We start from the raw sequence: 19,804 nt of genomic DNA on the forward strand, positions 1-19,804 counted from the left end.
TACAAGTACCAATAATATTCTAATCTTATCTGTTTGTTTTGATTTGTAGATTTAATTCACAATACGTACTTCCATTAATTTCATATATATCTCCTTCATCTCGTCTATCAAAATAGAAATCACTTTTTTTAGTTTTCCAATATACTAGATTGGCGATAGACGTTGAAACTGGAATAATTATTATGACAGAATGACAGATCTGGAGTGAACCTCTTATTTCATACGAAGCATATGCAAGAACGAGCATCAAGAACATTTTGTTCCTACAATGTTATAAACTCAGAGATAACTTTATCCGTTCGAGTTTAATGTAATATCCGATGTAGTATTACTTGTATTACTTGATATTGATACATATTTTATTTCTTTATTTCTCAGCAGGATGGCTTTACATCCATAAAATAATATTATCAAGGTGCGTTATCAAGTTGATGAAGATGTAGCATACTTTCTAAGAATAAGAATGTAATTATAATAGATATAGGATTTAAAATTACATGAAAAGAAGGGTACGTTTGCAATAACGAGCAAAATGATAGCGGTATGCTATCAATATGCTAATATAATAGTTTCATAGCTCGAGCAATATACTGTAACGCATTAGATTTGTGTTAGGTGTTTTGCCTATAAAATCTGCAGGCATAATGCAATAACAGACGCAGTGCACGATTTTGTTAGATTTCCGTCAGAATTATCTAAATACAATAAAATTCTGTCGCTTATTTATTCACATACTTCGTAAAAGTTTATTTTCGACAGATTTCACTTTTTTTTTATTTATCCCTGGAGACATTTATTATACTTGTTGAACATCTAGACCATTTGAAGAACAAAGTTATTTTCTGTCACAGTAATCAAGCGCTATGTGTAGCGTGTGGCCGTCTTTTTTTACTGCTTAATAAGATACATCGCAATAAAAGGGGGCAGAAAATCATCTGACAGGAAGAGCAAAGCAACGCGAGCGAATCGCAGAAGAAGAAAAGCGTAACGGGCAAACCAGAATGCATTCAGATTGCATTCAATGAGGCAAGAAAAGGTTCTTAGGTTCCAATATTTGCGTGACGGCATACAGCGCATCTGTCAGCACAGTTCGCACTACAATCATCGTCTTTATATTGTAAATCGTCTAAAGTATCCTCACAGTCTTATCCTTGAGCTCATGCAGCTTCCGTCTCGAGAGACATTAATAAAAAATTTGAACGAAAACATAGCGGTAATTTAATTGTTCATCGTCGATAGATGATTATTGTGTCGATTGATATCTTGCTCCAAATCATAGCCGCCAGTTTGACATTTCACGAGTAAATGAAATTAGTGATTTAATTTATACAAGCTGCATTATACGCCATTTATTAAATGGCACGCGCTCAAGCGAATCGCAATTTTATCTAGAGTCATCGATACTCGGCTCGATATCGGCGGCAATAATGTTAATTAAAAATAAATTAGAGCATACCAGACAGATTGGCGCGAGTTTCATTAACATTCCGCGTTAATATGAAAGTGTTAAGTGTCACGGCAGAGTGCGCATCCGGTATCTAAACTCGAATTATCGCCGTTGAACGTGTTTCGTTTCATTTTATCACGCAGCGAGATGAAAAAAATTTGTAACACGGAAGGCGGTACATGACGGATATTTCGTACGACGTGTGAAAATGATCGGAATCGTAAATCTCTCGCTGAATCTCGTATCGGCGAGCAACAAAAAGGCGTGTTGGAAGCAGGAAATTGTGTGAGATGGAACAATTTTAACATGATACGAGATGAAGGAGGAGTTAGTTAACTGTGGTGGCGCGTTAGAAAATTGATTTTATTTTTCCGTTCTCTTACTAATTGGTTCCCATCGATAAAAGTGACGTAGGAAAAAGCAAGAGTACCAAAAGGAATGACACGGGGAAGTGTGTACACATTTGCTTTCAACAGGAAAATGTATCGTTGATATCACGCACTTGAATTAATCTTCATTTCCTTATACTCTTTGTAAGCTTTTATTAGATTTTATTAGAAAAAGCGGCAAAGATATTATTTCTTAAATCTTTTTATATACGAGTTATACATATTAATGTCATGTGAACGTATTCCTACATTTTCCTATGTAATATTTAATCGAACCAAATCGAGTTATGTGAAAGTAATTTCTATTTTCACGCTGATTAATTTACATTTATAATAACATAAACTTTAATCTTCTTTGACATATTTTTAGTTTTATTATTTATTGCTTTTGCAATAATGATTAATGGTGAATCGACTAATGAAAGCTTATTATCTAATTTTGACAGCGAATCGAAACGAGAATTTGACTTTGTGTTGAAATTATCATTCTAATTGTCAAATACATTTTGAATCCGGTTTCTCTAACTGTCTCGCTTATTATGTTTTGAACGCTGACTAGTGACAGGTAGAATGACAGGTACAAGCAAGAGAGAAGAAAATGCATATTAATCGGTACGAGAGCATGTCAAGAAATTTAATCTCAGACGATCGATCACAATAACGAGGAAGCGAGGTGACGCGAAACAACAATGCCTCTTGCTGTCGACCAAGTTGTTATTTCGGATCTTATCGTACATATATATATGCATATATATATATATATATATATAAAACAATGCAAACAATACAAACAAATTTTAAAAAATACGATTGAAGATGTACCGAGAACGGATAAGCAAAAAACGTAGTGAATATATTTTTGATATACAATACACATGTAATATGGTGACTCACGTACATACTCGGTAAAATCATCGCGATCCTCAATTGCGAATCTCTTATTTGCACAGCATCATATAGACGATCGTCCTCGTGAAGCGAACCTGTTGGCATCCGCTATCGCGCCGCGCGGTCTTATTAATTATTTTTACTTCCTTTCTTATTGATCGATGCCTCCGCCTGCGGTTTATTCTAAAAAGTCAACATATGCGTGATATCCGCTCCTTGTTCTTATTTGTTCCATATAATAATCAACGATAGCATCGCAGAAGCGATACATAGATGATAAATTTTCTCTCTCGATTCTAATATCCGTCGTATTGGGTTTTCCACAGATCAGCGGAATGGAATGACGAAGAGCGACCGATATAATTCCATCATATCTATTTCATGTCAAGAAAGGTGGTGGTAACGCGACGGCAACAATGAGAGTGAAACATTTGGTCTATCGATTGATTTGGTCGACGGAGAGAGAATCGAATAAATTATTTCGTTCTTGAATAAGAAATTAAGTATGAGCGGTACAAAAGACGCATCGTGACAAAGCACCATGCGAATTCCCTTGGCGTTTCCGATCGATCTATTTTCTTTGTGTGACTTTTTTTTTCTGCAACCGCTCTCTTCGTGGTTTTTTAATCGGGTCGGTATATTGCGCCTCGCGACGAGGCCTTCACTCATAAGACTGCGCTCTCTCACGCACACTTGTTTTATTTATTACTTCGTTATTATTATTTATATATTTATTTGTTCAAGCTTCTCCTAATGGTGCGTAATGACGATAGCGTCGACGAGTGCTCTTTCATTGCGAGCTGCAACATCGACCGATCGCCTCTCTTTGCACGATCCGCGATCTATATATTATATACCTGGTGTCCGTAAATCAGTTCTCATCCGTGTCAACGACAACGGCTGGCGAGCGACTTAGATCCGTTCATTAACTGACCGTGGGGAAAAAGAGCGCCCTACGAAGGTTGAACGATGGTGTCAAGCGTGAGCAAATTTACGGTCGATGATCCTGACATCAAACGCTGCGAAAATGGAAAGAGGACAAGTAACAAGTAAAATAAAGTGGACAAGTAAGATGGACGTAACGAAACGAAATTACGTGCAGCAGATATATTCTACGTAAGGCTAATTCAAATGTGTGTTCCTATTGATCGCTTTGCATTCAAAAGATTAATCGAGTATACATATAAGGAAAGCGAAATATAAATCGGTATAAGAATAAAATTTTCGTATCTACTGTTTTTATGCATATTTTTCTTGATATGTAATCTATCTTATATCTTTAAAACAACTGACGAACTATGAATAATAAAGAAGGTACTAAAATAAAACAGCTGGAGAGATGTTGGGTTAACCATAGTTTCGCATGGTTTTCAGATACTGTCATAAGTGTCGACACGACGAAAAATATGACTTGTGCCATTTCCGCCCAACGTGACGTACGGGCATTCATCTTAACGCGGTGATCTCGGTATACAAAAAATCTTCGTTGCGAAGATTGACGTTGGTCAGTGCGACAGTGATTTCCTGTTTACAGGTGATCCTCGGCGGACGCCGTCAGTGTGAATTGATGTAGCGTACAGCCTGTAGCTCTTCAGGTGGAAGCGAGAGAGACGGACGGCGAGGACATTTACTCGGGGCGCCACATGGAACGGACCGTTATCTCGGTTTCGTAGAGCACAGAGAAGAGTCGTATATAGTCTCTCTTCTCGACGCGTCTCACGGTCTTCCTCGGGGCAACAGCGAAGTCGAATTTTCCCTCCGTTTCATGTCGCGCGATGGTATAATTATACGCGTTGAACAACGACAGACGCGATATGACTTTGCGACGGCGGTGCAACCCTTCCTCCATCGATTGAGAAATATCCCCCGATTGCGATTATTTCGGTGCGCCCGTTGTGGGCGAGAGAGAGAGAGAGAGAGAAAGAGTAATAATGATACGCATTATTTACAGTTAGCATTTTGCGGCCGCAAGGTATCGAACTCGGCCAAGCTTCTAAAATATCGTACTTACACAGTATGACCTAACAGCGGAATTAACTCAAAGACGTAATTATGAGCGAATCGTTATGGCAGTTAAGGCAACTGTTTCGAATTATCCAAGTCACGATGGAGCCATTTAGGAAGCATATATTTGCGAAGCCACAATCACCGAAGCAGCAATCAGGAAGAACGCTAAAGAATTGTGTGCCTTAATTTTGTAAAATGTCTTTAATCGAAATTTAACAGAAAATGCAACAGAAAGAATTCCTTCACAAGGAAATGCTTTTACAAAATGAGTTGATTTTATTTCAGTTGTCACTAACATAACGAAAAGTTGGAGAATGTATTTTTTTTTTTTAATCAAACTTTAAAAAAAAAAAAAAAAGATTCGAAGACATATTTTCTTGTTGGTATCATTAATTTAAGAATTTATTCAAACCTTTTTAACATCAGCGTTTGATTTTACTCGAGCTGTCGCAAACGTAGTGAGACGCTGTCAACGACGTAACGCTGTCTCGGTACAGGGGACACGCGTCTCGAGGTTCAGGGACCCTTCCTCCTAGGGAATCACTGGCTTTTTCTGGTCGTCCTATATCGTGCTCTTGTACTGTTTTTCCTTGCCGGATATACTCGGTCGGATATTTAAAGTTGTATAATTACCGATAACCGTTATAGACTCACTATCGGTGGATACGGCAGCTGTTAGGCGTGACTTGCATTCCTTTTTACGCTATGTATTACGCTGTCAGAAAAAAAGCAAACGTAATCCGCGTATTACGAGGCGGCATAATCCAGGAGATAATGATAAGCGCGTTATCGCGTAATCTGGTTTTATAGCTCCTCTTAAGAGGATAATGGCACGGCAATCCTGCTAATATGGGCGTAACCGAAGCTTTTATTTGACAATTAGTATCATGCGGGTGACGCTTTCCTGATATTGATAACGTTCGCTTTCGTGTTTGATGATGCATACAAGAAAACTGTAGACGTTGAGAAATACCGTAGCTTCATTTATAGCTAACGTTACAAGAAATATTTTCAATTAATAATTGTTTATAATTAAAATCGTCATATATATGACTATTAATGACTGTTAATATTATATTAATAATTAATTATGGTCGGTGTTATCGAGTAATATATTAGAAATCCATTACTTGGTAAATTTAAAGTAAATTTTAAATCTATCAAGATTTATATAATCATGAAATTCATTTGAAATGACGTTCCTTTCAGTGACTTCTCGTTTCCTATTTATGAATTGCTCTTTGGAATGATACTTTTTTTTCACTATTTCGAGTGCGAAGAGGATGATGCATTTCCTTGATTGTAGCGATCTTAGAGGAATGTTTCGTCTTCGGGGGATATGCAACAGGATAATTTGAAATCGTTGAGTCGCATAAGGTTCATATTTTGCGGGCGGCCATTCCATAAACCTAATCAATCATGCTTTATGCATCACTTAATTTCATGGTGTTATCGTCGTCAGTGCGGAAAATTATTTCCGCGCCTATGGGCGTTTCTCTTCCTCTCGAACAAATCATAGACCAGGGAAAAGAAGCGTGAGCATTCCTAGTCTTGTTCGCTGCAGAGAAAACAAATTATCGTAAAATACTAAGGACAAAAGAAAACAGGAAAAAAAAATTGATATAAATTATGTATGAAATTATGTATGATGTCGCGATTTCACTTTTATTGCATTTCTACAAGTTTTGACATAAAAGTCCGTGATTATAAGAATGTTTCTGTAAGCGTTAATATTTGCCATTTAATTAATGCCGTTGCTTATTTCTAATTTCTTATTCCTTTCTTTCATACTTTTCCACGTTTTCGTAAAACTCGAAATGCTTTAATATAAAAATTGCTATCCCTCTTTCTAGGTAAAATCTAGCGGTCTGTCGCGTATCCCGTTTTTATTATCTCTCCTGTAGCAGTTTATTCTTAATACCTCGCGAATAGAGCTGTTAGCCGCATCGGCGGCCGATACTTAAGGCTAATTATGAAATACGAGATCGTAAGAGACGGCCGTTTCTCAGCTTCAAGAGTAACTAAAGCAGGGCGCGGGCTGCAGCTTCTCTTCTATTTCCTGTCATTGGCACGGATATTAACATTCCGACGTCCCATGACGTTACGCTCCGGCATGTTGCGTCAAATAATGATTTACGCTTTTATTACTAGGCACCACTTTTGTTCTTACGCACGATCATTACCGTCAGGAATCTCTTTCTTGCGGAATCACAAACGACGATCTATCGACCAATAACACGCAGTAATTGGCTTCGCGAATATGAGACCCACATACTCATTCCTGATTTCTTATCGTTTACATTGTTTTTTTTTTTTTTACGTAATAATTGAAAATAATTGTATTACTTTGCCAAGTTTTAGAAAGAAAGAGAGAGAGAAAAAGAACAAGAGTTCTGTCATAATAATCATGAGCCTTTAATTTGATAAAAATGACCTACATTTCTTCTGTGATACTTTGGAGGATTATTAAAGTAGATTTTATTTCTAGAAAACAATTAAATCTACTTGAAGAAATTGCAGTTGTGAAAATTGCAGGTTGCGGCCGCAACAAGCGTCGAGCAAGGAGGAAAGAAAGGATCTTTGTAGGTCTCTACATTGTGCGATGTTTGAAAAAATTGAGGACGCAGAGAAAGAGAAAGATATTAGCAGAAAAAGGAGTAAGAGAAAAATAGTGCACGTTAAGTAGGAAAGTCTGCAAAGAGCAAGATTGATGTGACTATAATAGCATGTGCATAGTCAAAAGAGCATGATTAATTGAAATCCCTACAGAAGATACCTAAAGGCGCATATTTTATGCTATTTATAATTCATAAGCACGTGACATACAAACATATTATTTTGGTTTTCTCATTTTTAATTTAACTATATTGAATAAGGAAGATGTAATGTGACAGTTGTAAGAAGGAAAATAGAAAATTTTGCATTTTATAGAAAATTGCAATCAGATTTCTCTTGGTACAAAAATGTTTATATTATTTTTTTTTTTTTACCGATAACGATGGATCGAATTGATTGTCAATACAATGCCAGTTTCGATTGCCATTCGATACGTAAGAAAAATTTGTATACCCGCGAGCTTTGGTGTACAATTCAAAAAGGTTCGCTGTATCATCAAGGAAGAGAGAGAGAATCTCATTAACGCACAGTATATCATTAATCATAGTTAACAATGGCGTATCTCTGGTTGTAACTTTAACGCCCAGTCGCCGGCATTGTTCCAATTATAAGCATATTGATAAGTCACGATTAACGCTTTCCGGATATGCTCCATTTAAAGAGCATCAAATACAAACTAGTAAATATTATATGTACCGTCTTAGAAAATGTATATGTATATTATAGCTAACGGATTTTACGTTCCGCAATAATATAAATATAGCACTTGCTTTTCCAATACTTTGAAAATTTACTTGTAAATAATTATTATTTAGCATTAATAATTCTAAACAAACGATACTTCTTTCCCTTACGATGACGCAACTGCAGTTGTTATTCTATTTTTTTATCTCACGGCCAAGAACACAATTTATTGTATTGTACTATTTACATAGTGCGCATATAATTTCTGTAATTAACTTCCGCTCTCTATACGGACAAATGTGCGACACAAAGATAATGATCTGTCTCTTCCTTTTCGCGGAGTGTCGCCGGAGTATCTATCCGGAGCAGATCGGCGCGGTGCTTCCCGGACGCTTAGCACAGCGAAAATGTCGGTTGCCGGACCGTTGGCGGGCCGGGTGAGGTAAAAGGAAGAGAGTTAGGAGGTAGGTTGGTAGGTAGGCAGGAAAAGAAGCGGAGAGGAAGCCCCGTTAGGACGACTGACATGTTGTTATTGCGGCGTCTGCCGCAGCACGCTCTGTTATTGGTCCGTAAAACGACCTAATGAACGCATCGCCCACGGCCCGCGCCAGCAACGGCCATGTAAAACAATTTCAGGGTATACCTCGCGCACCACGTATCATTTATCGCGAGTAGGTCGGCCTTGCCTGCCTCGGGACTACCAAGGGAACCGGGCTTCGGAGCCTGAATCTCCCTCGCTCAACCATCATCCCCCTTCCAACCCTGCCACTTATCGCCCGTGAGATTAGCCGCCTCCGTGGAAACGTGGTCAGGTGATGCGGTATGACGGTTTGTAGTTGGATATACTGTTACCGCACGAGATTAACGGCCATTTCGCTCGGCATAAAGGACGATCGCGCCATCATCATCACCCTCTCGATTTCTTTTCCACCAGCTGACCTTGGCTACCGGTAGTAACGGAATGGCCTTGCCGCATCCGGCTTTCTTTCCTCCACTGGCGAACGCAAAGGATATCTTTGAGGAAATATTAATGGATGCTACTAGCGGGTGAATATATTTCGTTCACACCGTGACGGGGATCGTGAGCGCCGCGAGGGAAACGCTTAAAGATTCACCGAGCGACGATATAAGGTAACGCGCGCGCGCGCGAACCGGTAGGAAAATACCGGTGAATCATCTCTGCATCCTCTCAGCCGACAGCTATTTTCAAAGAATGCTGTAATCGTCGCATGCGCAAACTTGCTCGAGAATGAAAAAAAATTCAAGATTCGATTACCTTAATCGCACGTTAGTGCTCAACCTTTTTGAAAGATAATACTTGATGCGGTAACGACATTGAACCTCAAAGATAACGATGATATCTTTGTCGTTCAACTGTAAAATAATACCGCAATAAATAAATAAACGGTTTTTTTTTTTTTTTTTTTTCGGAATAATGAAATCCCACTGTAGTTTCAACGTGCTTCTACGAACGCAAAGTATTTTTAGATTGTCGAAGAGATAAAAGAGAAACGGTGGCAACTCGAGTGTTCTCTGCCTCGTTCATCCGTCCAACCACCAAGCGTCCTCGATACGGGAAGAGATTATAATTTCGAAAAAGATGGAAGCCGTCAATCGAAGTTGGCTACAAAATTGAAGTCGACTGTTTGACGTTCTCTCGCTCGTCTCAACTAGTAGACGACTCCCACGTAGCCTCTGCTGCGGTCTGCGAAATTAACTGCGTGGCAATCAGTCAGTCGAGCCTACCTAGGGGGTCGCGGACTACGACGTTTTGCAGTGCGGACTACACGTCGCCGCAATGTGAGAATTCCATTTACCGAGATACCAGAGAGACCGTCATCCAATCTTTCGGGAGACTACACGAGACTACGTGCACTCTTTGCGATGCATTCCGAGCGAGAAGAGTTATAAGTAGGTCTACTTTATTCAGCTGACTTGACTATTCCTCGAGTGCTGCCGCTTACACGGTGATTCGCGAAATTAACCGCGCGAATATATACTGTTACTGAAGATGCGATAGACGAGGAGGTCCAATCTCCTGTCGGAGATAAACGGCAGCGAGAGAGATCCTCCTCATCCCTCTTCGCTCCTTTTTGCAGCACGAGGACGCGGTCGACCTCGAAATCTCTCGAGGTAACGGAACGACCTTGCGCGTCATCAGCCGGTTAACAGCTGTTCCCCGTCGTCTGTTGGCCGATAGGCAGGATCGGAGCGTACGGTCGCTGTCTTATATACTCCTTGTTGATGAGCGTTTACAAACGTCGCGGATAGTAACCCTGACACTACGGAGATTATGGTACCGTGGATGCGGTTGTCACATCGGCCAAGAAGATTCGACGCGGCATCTTTTTTACGACATTAAGTATTAAATAGATTTTCTTCTGGCTCTATGAAGTTACATGATGTGCGCGAATATATTTCTTCGTAATTAGTAGTGACACGTGAATACAGTTTCAAATATTGCTACAAGATGTACACGCACCGGCATAAATGGTGTCCGTCGGTAAATGTGTATGTACGTACGTGTATGACAACCGAGAGCGTCACATACACATGCAGCGCATACGTACGTGTCACTTGAAGCGCGGCGGAGTTCATGCAGCGGAGGAGAAAAAAGTGGGAGGCAATCCGATGTTGCATCCTTAGCGCAAGCCGCACGATCGAGAGAGAAAGCATGACAAGACGTGATGCCGATTAGTGGTGTCCTGTAGCACTGCCTCACTCACTCTACGCTTGAATGCAGGAGGAATGAGCGAGAGAGCTGTAGGACACCGCGTTGTCTCTATATGCGTCTCGTTCGCTCTCGCGCTTATGTCATGCTTTCTTTTTTATTCTTTCAAGAAACGTGGCTGAACTCTGCGCATCGAATGCCGGCATTCGTAATTATTTTATTCGTATTATTTTTTATATATAAATTCTCTCTCTCTCTCTCTCTATATATATATATATATATATATATTTTTTTTTTATTTTATATTTTATATATAATTATATGTAAAAATATATATATATATGTATTTATGAAAATAAATAAAAAAAGAGAGAAAATAAATAGAGTTTTTAATTTACTTTAAATTAATATTTAATATTAATATATGTATAATTTAATCATTAATATTTAAAAAACTTTTTTATGAAGATATCTAAATTTTTGTAATATTACGCAGCATAACGTTATCTTCCCTAAATTAGTTACATTTTTATATAAGTATTGTAAATTTACAGTTAAATGCTCGTTGGTTCATTTGTAACAAACCATGAATTCGATCAGATATCGATATTGTGTTATAAACCCGGTAAAAAATTTTTATATATAATCAGACAAAAATAGTCGTATCTAATTATACAAATTTATATACGAAATTTGTCCATTTTATATATGATTATATATAATTATTAATAATTATAAATAAAATGTTGCAGGCATTGTGTATAAGTATGTATAAGCTTACATATACATAATTCTAATTGTAGCTATCAATCCATTTATATATAAATATACGTAACGTTTTATACGGTGTCATCTATAATAATTATACATATTTTTACACAATTGTGTTGAATCCTGTATAATAATATTCAATTCTGTATAACTATACATAAGAAATTTTTTATCGGGAATTTAAAATTTGAGTTTTGTAATAATACAATTACGAAAAATATTTTATATCACGAATTATCATTTCTACACGTTTATTTATAAGTAATTATAAATTTAATTACAAACGGATGCAAGTTTACAATTACTGTTCTAGTGAATCTCAAAATTACTCATAATGATACATGTATATATATATTTTTTAGCAAATTTTTTTACATAAATAGAAAAAAAAATACGCAATCATAAATAAATTAATATTTAATTAGAATAATCATATTTTTTTGATATATGTGAAACCGAACTTCTAATATTAATATAATATAATTATAATTTTACGAATGCCGGCATTCGATGCGCAGAGTTCAGCCACGTTTCTTGAAAGAATAAAAAAGAAAGCATGACATAAGCGCGAGAGCGAACGAGACGCATATAGAGACAACGCGGTGTCCTATAGCTCTCTCGCTCATTCCTCCTGCATTCAAGCGTAGAGTGAGTGAGGCAGTGCTACAGGACACCACTAATCGGCATCACGTCTTGTCATGCTTTCTCTCTCGATCGTGCGGCTTGCGCTAAGGATGCAACATCGAATTGCCTCCCACTTTTTTCTCCTCCGCTGCATGAACTCCGCCGCGCTTCAAGTGACACGTACGTACGCGCTGCATGTGTATGTGACGCTCTCGGTTGTCATACACGTACGTACATACACATTTACCGACGGACACCATTTATGCCGGTGCGTGTACACATGTAAAATTAATATGTACGTAATATATTACGCCCGATATAAGATCGGAAATATTGAAAATGCATCTATTGGTGGCTAGAATTAACAGTCTCATGCAGATTATATTTATAACATACAGTTATAATTTTTTCGTACGCGCGCTTTTACTGTTATTGCTGCGACTCTCATTATTATAATCTCGCATAGTCATGATTCTCTCACGGTTTGAACATTCTTTCCTGCTACGATCGCGCCGTAGGGTAGATTAGTTCCACGACGGATTCTGATATTCGGGTAATAGCGCGCCGCAAAATTACACCTTGTCGAGCTTATAAAAGCATTAACCCGCGCACGAAGCATCATAATAGAGAGATCATGGATGCTGCGTGGCGGCAAAAAGGATAAAAAGAAAAAAGAAAAAAGATTTGTTCGACATGCAAATACGAAAGTGAGAGGGGTTCGGCCTGCATAAAACGAGTCGGCGAGAGTGTTTCTTCGTATCCACCTCGCCGAGAGAAACGGTGGGTGGCGAGGCCTGTCCTGCACCGTTAAGGTCAACGTACAAACACAACAACGACCCACGCGACAGTGAAGGGAACGCGACTTCCCACTATCGACACGTTTTTTTCAGCGGAATCTTTGATGAACGTATCTCATGTTTCTTTGTTCTCTTTTATTATCGATAAAATTTGTGATAAAATAATCGCAGAAAAAAGGAATTTTAATTTTATAAAATTACTAGAGGATTTTTTATATATTTTTTTTTATAATTAATATATTATAATATCTACAGGTTGCATTGCCGGCTCTATCTTCTTTTCTTCTCATTTACATAAATTACATAAATATATTGTTTTGTATTATATATTTTGTTTTTAATCGAGAATGTTGTTGCAATTGTGAGAATACGAAATGGCTTCCACTGTTTCGACGATAATGATTCTCGCAATAATAATCATGAGAGTCGCTCGTGCCTAAACTCGCACGAGTTATGTAAGTCGTGCGCGAGGCGTAGCGATCAATTCACCGGCAGAATCTATGGTTACCCGAGCTGCACCGCAGCTCGAAGGAAGATTGAAGTGTCCCGGGGCGAGCTATACGCGGAATTATCCGCGAATGAAGATGCAACGACCGAACAACGGACTAGAGCCCCAGTAATCTTTCGTGGCCGTCTACTGCGATTAACGTTAAAAACCTTGGGCCAATCAACATTTAAGGCAAATTAGACGTAGCAGAAAAAGAAGAAGAGAGCCAGAACAAACGTTTTTCTTAATTTCTTCTTTACATAAAGAAGGATTTTATAGACGAATGTTTTTTGCTGCATCAACCGCGGGTTAATTCATGTGTTTGTGCGCTTCCGTGTTACTATAGAGATATCGACGTATATAATTACTGTAAATAATTATAATAATGCTACTTAATATGTTAACATCGATGCTTTACCTGCTGTGATTATAAACATTTGCTTGCGAAAATATATAGGTGAAGATATGTAATTAAAATCTGATGCGAGTTTTAATTATCAAGATCTGGAATTCTTGTGACGCGCGATCTGAAGGACAACGGCATATCAAATCGTTAATTTTGAAGGAAGTAACGAATCGGTATTGTGTTAAGTAGCATTATACATTCTTGATGTTAACTAGGTGAATTATTATATATGCTCGCGCGTTTAAAATTGTTCTTAAGAAAGGATAGGTGAACAAAGCGATTTATTCGCGATTTGTTCGCTGGATGGTGTAAAATTACTCGATGGAAAATATAATGGCAGGAACGATCATCGATCGTTTGTGCCTCTAACGATCCGGCTTTCCGTTCGAGTGCGATGTAGTTAAGAACGGAAAAGACGATGAAGAAGGAGGCGTCTTGCCTCTATGCTGCGCGCGGGGCAGTCTCTCGTAAAAGGAAATGTATCGGCCCCGATCTGGTACAGGTACATAGATGCACGAAGGGATAAAGTAAGAGAATTGCGCGCGAAAAGCGACTGCATCTCGCGCGAAGAGAGAAAAGAAGAGTCTTCCGGTGTCGAAGAAACTGCCGCCATCGTAAAAGTCAGCTTAGCGTCGATTTAACGAGCGTTTGCGATCCTTACGGGAGATGCAAGTTTACAATGCCGTGGAAAGGAGGATCAAAAAACGGCACTCCGATATTTCGCCAAGAAGAGCGAGAGAAAGAAAGAGCGAAATTATCGCGAAGTGATGAAATATCACGGAATGGCGGATAGATATGATATCTTAATTAGAATCATTTAGACGTGGCGTAAATCACACGCGGTGAACGATGAGAATTATTTATCGTTGTTCATGATGCTTCTACTATGACCGCTTATATTTGCAGCGAAAAAAAAAATGTTTTTTTGCGAGAAAAATATGACTCCCTTATAATTGCGTTCATCTAGCTACGTTATATTTCGGTTTAATCAAGATTACTTAAACTATCGATTTAATAGCGGAGTTTTATGCATGTTTTACGTGACTTGCATTTAAATGATTAAAAAATATGTTGATGGTAGCTATCAGTATAATGAATAATATGTAAATATGTTTAAACGAAAATGAATTATATATGTATTATATATACGCCTTTTTTATGACGTTCAAAAGTATCCATGCAAATAGAAACAAAACATGGCAACTTTCTTCTTTCGAGAAAGAAGCTTTATTTTCAAGCATAGGATTGGCAAACATATGTGTGACAAATTCTATTCAATTGACAGAAATTTTAGATTGGATTTATAAAGCTGTCATTGTCTCAAATAATAAAACCATTGAAATTTATTTTAAACTATTAGTTATGATATTTTAATCCTAATTAATTATAACAAGAACATTTAATTTGCTACAGGTCAAAATTGCATCTCGATAGACAAGTTAGAAAAATATGATAAAGTGGTCAGTTCATTAGTCTAGCAGTTCAATGAGATTCAGCAGTTTATTATGATATTCTTTTGATTATCTTCATTTTATAATTGGTTTCTTTATCTAAAAAGGATGTATTCACATATTTTTATTATCTTACATTGTGCATCATATAATCATGCAAATTAATAACTATTATTAGCTTTGATATAGTAGATAAGTAACTGTTACTATCTATAAATGTTAATTTCCTGACAAGACATTTATTTTCTGCGCAATATGTTTCATTTTCAGAATTAGAACAGCATAACTTGAGGCAAAATGTAAGCGGTTTGTAATCATGGTTTGCAGCAGTTAGAGAGTTAATATCGAAACGGTACCGAAGTAATTGCAGCAGCAGGTAGTCGCGACAATATTCCACGGGAGAGTGTCATCGCTAAGGTTCTTGCGTTAAAATGTCACCATCTATCATTGGCGTGCGGTGTAGCACTCTAAAATACAACTTATACACAAGCCTCTAATTTCGGTACCGCTTGTGCGACCGATTGTTTTTACAACATGTGCCCGCATAGAGATGTTAGCCACCCGCAAAAGAATTCTCATAAAGTTAAAGCCCCTTCTGAGAGAGAGGGATGTAGTCGTTCGCGATTCCACCAACCTTACTAAGCAGAATCCGCGCGTTTAATTCACGCTTTGTGATTTCACGTTGATGCGAAAATTATTGAATTCTTCTTTTCTTAATTCGCATATCAGGGTTTTTTTTTTTTTTTTATTTTAAAATTACGTTGCCCCGATAGATACTCTTAATGCAGGCACGGAATCTGTTTGCGAATAACTCGACGTCTTCGCTGTATCGAGAATGAATTCAAAGGTCGCTCGTCCGATATCGCGAGAAACTGCGAAGGCGAAAGCGAAGATGAAGACGATACGCTGAGGTCACCAGCCGTGTCGCTGCGATTGTTGTTTTCGACAGCAGTAGATTTTCGCAATCAACATATCTCTATTAGGTGTAAAATCTTTAATGTCAAATTTTCATGTATATACTTTCTCTTTCAATTTTGTAAAAAAGGGAGAGAATTAATTTAGATTAAAAAATACGCCTTTTTATATACGTTACTTTATGTATATTTTATTGTAATTTTTTTGTTGCATTTAAATATTTTGTACTTAATGTCACTTGAGCTAATTACGCTCAGTTAATAAATGGGAAATCCTTCTAGGTTTTTATTTTTATGAATGATATGATTATTAGAAAAAAAATGTTCTCTTGGTCTTGCGCGCGTAATTGCAAGTACTGCTGATCATAGTTGATTATGAAATGAAAATAGAAGTGTAATTTTTGAAAGAATATTTTGTATGATTAAAACGATATTGGTTACTGAAAAAAGAAAAAAAATTACGAAACAATTTCAGTGTCAAGCCTCAAGTATCAATTATATATAGAAAATGGAGCCAATTTCATAAATTTGTATATATCAACTCTATCTTGTGTAGAAGATTTCAAAGATTTTCACATTGAGATTACTACTGTTGCATAATATGACTAATGAAATATTTCCTCCCTGTGAACTGCCGCGAGATAGGGATCTACCATAAATCGCCGAATGAAAAAAATTCAGATAACCGTTATGATCGCTCGCGAATATCATCTCGATACATACTGACATTTCATGTTCTTGATTGACTCGCCTGATACCATCATTACTGAAGGTCAGTCCCGCCACGAAGGTCAATCTCGCCCGCCCTCAGTCCGTCCCGCCCGTCGTCTTCGTGTTCTTCATCGTCATATCTTCGTGCTCTTCGTGGTCACGCCGTGCGCCCATTCGTCGTTCGTAACGTCGAAGTGAATGCGACGTAAGGAAGAAAAAAAGAAAGGTGAGAAAAGGAAGAAAAACGGAGAAGGAAAGAAGGATTGGGTGACTGGCCGGCTGACTGAAGACACGTAAGATCGTAATTGCAACGGCATGGTCGAGTCATGGTCACGACGACTGAGTCAATGTCGTTGTCCTCTCCCGCGGCTGCGCTGCTCCCTCATTTTGCACGGAAATTCTTGCCCCGTCACACGAAAGCGAAGAAAGTCGGGACCGATCCGACGCAGTCCGGCCCGGAGAAAGATCGTGACATAAATCACCTCGTCGTCGAGTTACGTCGTCGAGTCTCGTTCGCTTTCGTCATCGATCGATCGTACGGACTCTCATGGAACGATTGTAATTATCGTCGTGACTTTACGAATCGATTGCACTTAGAACGGAATGGGAGCAACAATTTAACGATAGCAAAACTCGATTTATATTCAGATGTTAAATACCTTTTAAACATTATATTGGTATCAAAAATTATAGATTTATAATCATTGGTACAGCTGAATTAATTTAAAGTTGAAATTTTATTAAATGGATTTTCCAATGCTTTCTGTTTTCGAAACTATTATATGAAACGTATATGTAAATTATCATACGATAGATACGCTCAATATATGGATCAAATCCAGCACCTGTTGCACAAATAACAGTCAATCTATTTGCATGATAAGATGTATAAACTGAATCTCTACAGAAGTTGATAGAATCCGGTTATCAAACTACCTCGATGTAATTATGTAAGGTAATCTGTGCGCGATTCGCAGGTACAGCTAGCTAAATAACACGTTTCGATGCTTAGGCTTTAAGTCGTTCTATCGACGTCTTCGCGAGTCATTGACTGCCGTACACGCGAAGAAAGTAGTCGGTGTAAATAGTCGGATTTTCCTCGACGCGATGCTCCATCAAAGATAGACCGGCGGCATGTAATTAAACGTTTATCAGATTATAGAAAATCGCCGTCATTATCTGCACTTACGTGTTACACTTACGCACAACTCTCTCGTCGGAAGCGATAATACGCTTAATTATGAAGTTTCGCCCGTTTACAGCGGCGGACTCGCCTGTTATGTTAGCGTGACATAATCCGGCATGTTTTATGGCGACTGGTCGCGCGAGCCTACAGTGTGACAGAATGTTCTCGCGACAGAACAGGACGGCATTCTTATTATTACCGTAAATTGTGTTTTGTCAAAAAAAAGGAGAAAGAGCGTTTGTACCTTTGTACAAACGATAATAGGATAATTTTATTAAAGAAAATGTTTTTATTTATTTTAGTGCGATAATAAAAAACATTAGTTTTCTTCTATTAAAAGATAATAATAACGGTGTTTATATGTCTGAATTATATAAAAATAATGATAAAACGGTATTTATACGTCTTAATTAAGCTCTTTAATTAGATGCAAAATTTCAGGCACAAGCATGACATGTAACATAATAAATTTAAGAAAGATTCAAAATTTATAACACGCGAGAAATTCCCAGTTTTATTGTCGGTATCTATTCATCGTGTCACTTAAAAATATATCTATCTTTCTCGCAATCACTAAATTAAAGATCAAACAATTTTATATTATAAATTTTATTTGTTTCAGCAGATTTAATTAAATCTTTCGTTATTTGTTCAATTTTTAAAAACTTGTCACAAATACATAAATAAAAAAAATATTTAAAAAATGTGACATATTTATGAAATATGTGATTGTATTCAAATACGTAAAAACAATCGACTCAAATCGATACATAAATTTAAATTTACGTTATATTGTATAAAGAGATAACTGAATTTCTTATATCTACTTTATAATTATTATTTTATAAACTATATTACTTTATAACAAGCAAGATATTGTTGACGCGCCGAACCGATGTTTCTCTTTGTCTGGTCATCGTGAATTTTGTCACTTACTCTCACGATTTAACGGAACACCCGGTACCTAGGCTAGTTGAACACTATAATTGACTTGCATGGAAGTTCGTGACTTCAAGTCGAAACTCAGCGATTACCGGGAAACCTGTGAAACTTGCGGTACTGTTGCGAATAAAATTCAGACATACTCCTTGCTGTAAGCGATCGTGTAATAGCGGCCTATAATTATCGCGAGTCGCCGTTTACAGCAAAAGACGGAATATCTCTGTAAGCGATCACTGTTTATCTTGTCATTTTAATATGTCTCGTTAAGACTATTATGCAAATTTATATTATAGCGAATAATATCTTATTACAAAATTATAATGTCATATTATTGATATTTGTACACGATCGATCCATTCAACGATGATCGACGCGGATTCAACAAAACCCGTTACATAACAATTCAAAATTGGAATCAAACTAGATTATTGTCTCATATTGATATCACGCTATTCATCGATGCATTTTTCGAAAGTAACAGTAGCGTCTAAATTTGCGTGCGCATCATATATATTTCTTCAATTCTAATGAAAAGCTTCTAAATTTGTCAATATCCATTATATTTTTCAAGTATATAATTGACACACTTGATTGACATAATTGACTGCTTGTCAATTATTTTTATTAAAATGGAAGAAAGAATTTTTTCAAAATAAGAACAGACCGCGATAAGTCGTCGATATTCGTGACTGAACAAAACGCAACTGGTGCTTAAACGAGAATCTAAATGGCTAATAAATTTATCTTAGTTTAGTGGTCAGTCAGAAATCGAATTACGCGATCAGTTTTCTGGACCGCCCGCCTCGGCCGCGG

The 19,804-nt window shown here is 37.4% G+C and overlaps 1 protein-coding gene and 2 long non-coding RNA genes across 3 annotated transcripts in view; 2 read left to right on the forward strand and 1 right to left on the reverse strand.

Annotated features, from left to right (window-relative positions):
- Positions 1-19,804, forward strand: part of LOC140668215 (uncharacterized) — a 240,807-nt gene that overhangs the window by 179,304 nt on the left and 41,699 nt on the right. The window lies entirely within an intron of this gene.
- The window catches only part of LOC140668189 (uncharacterized), a 69,799-nt gene that overhangs the window by 42,625 nt on the left and 7,370 nt on the right, over positions 1-19,804 (reverse strand). The window lies entirely within an intron of this gene.
- LOC140668218 (uncharacterized) lies at positions 3,669-4,390 on the forward strand. Its single transcript, XR_012047142.1, has 3 exons — positions 3,669-3,840; positions 4,099-4,192; positions 4,259-4,390. It is a non-coding gene; the product is annotated as an uncharacterized lncRNA (long non-coding RNA).

Source organism: Anoplolepis gracilipes, chromosome 7 (assembly GCF_047496725.1).
Source record: "Anoplolepis gracilipes chromosome 7, ASM4749672v1, whole genome shotgun sequence".
Lineage (NCBI taxonomy): Eukaryota > Metazoa > Arthropoda > Insecta > Hymenoptera > Formicidae > Anoplolepis > Anoplolepis gracilipes.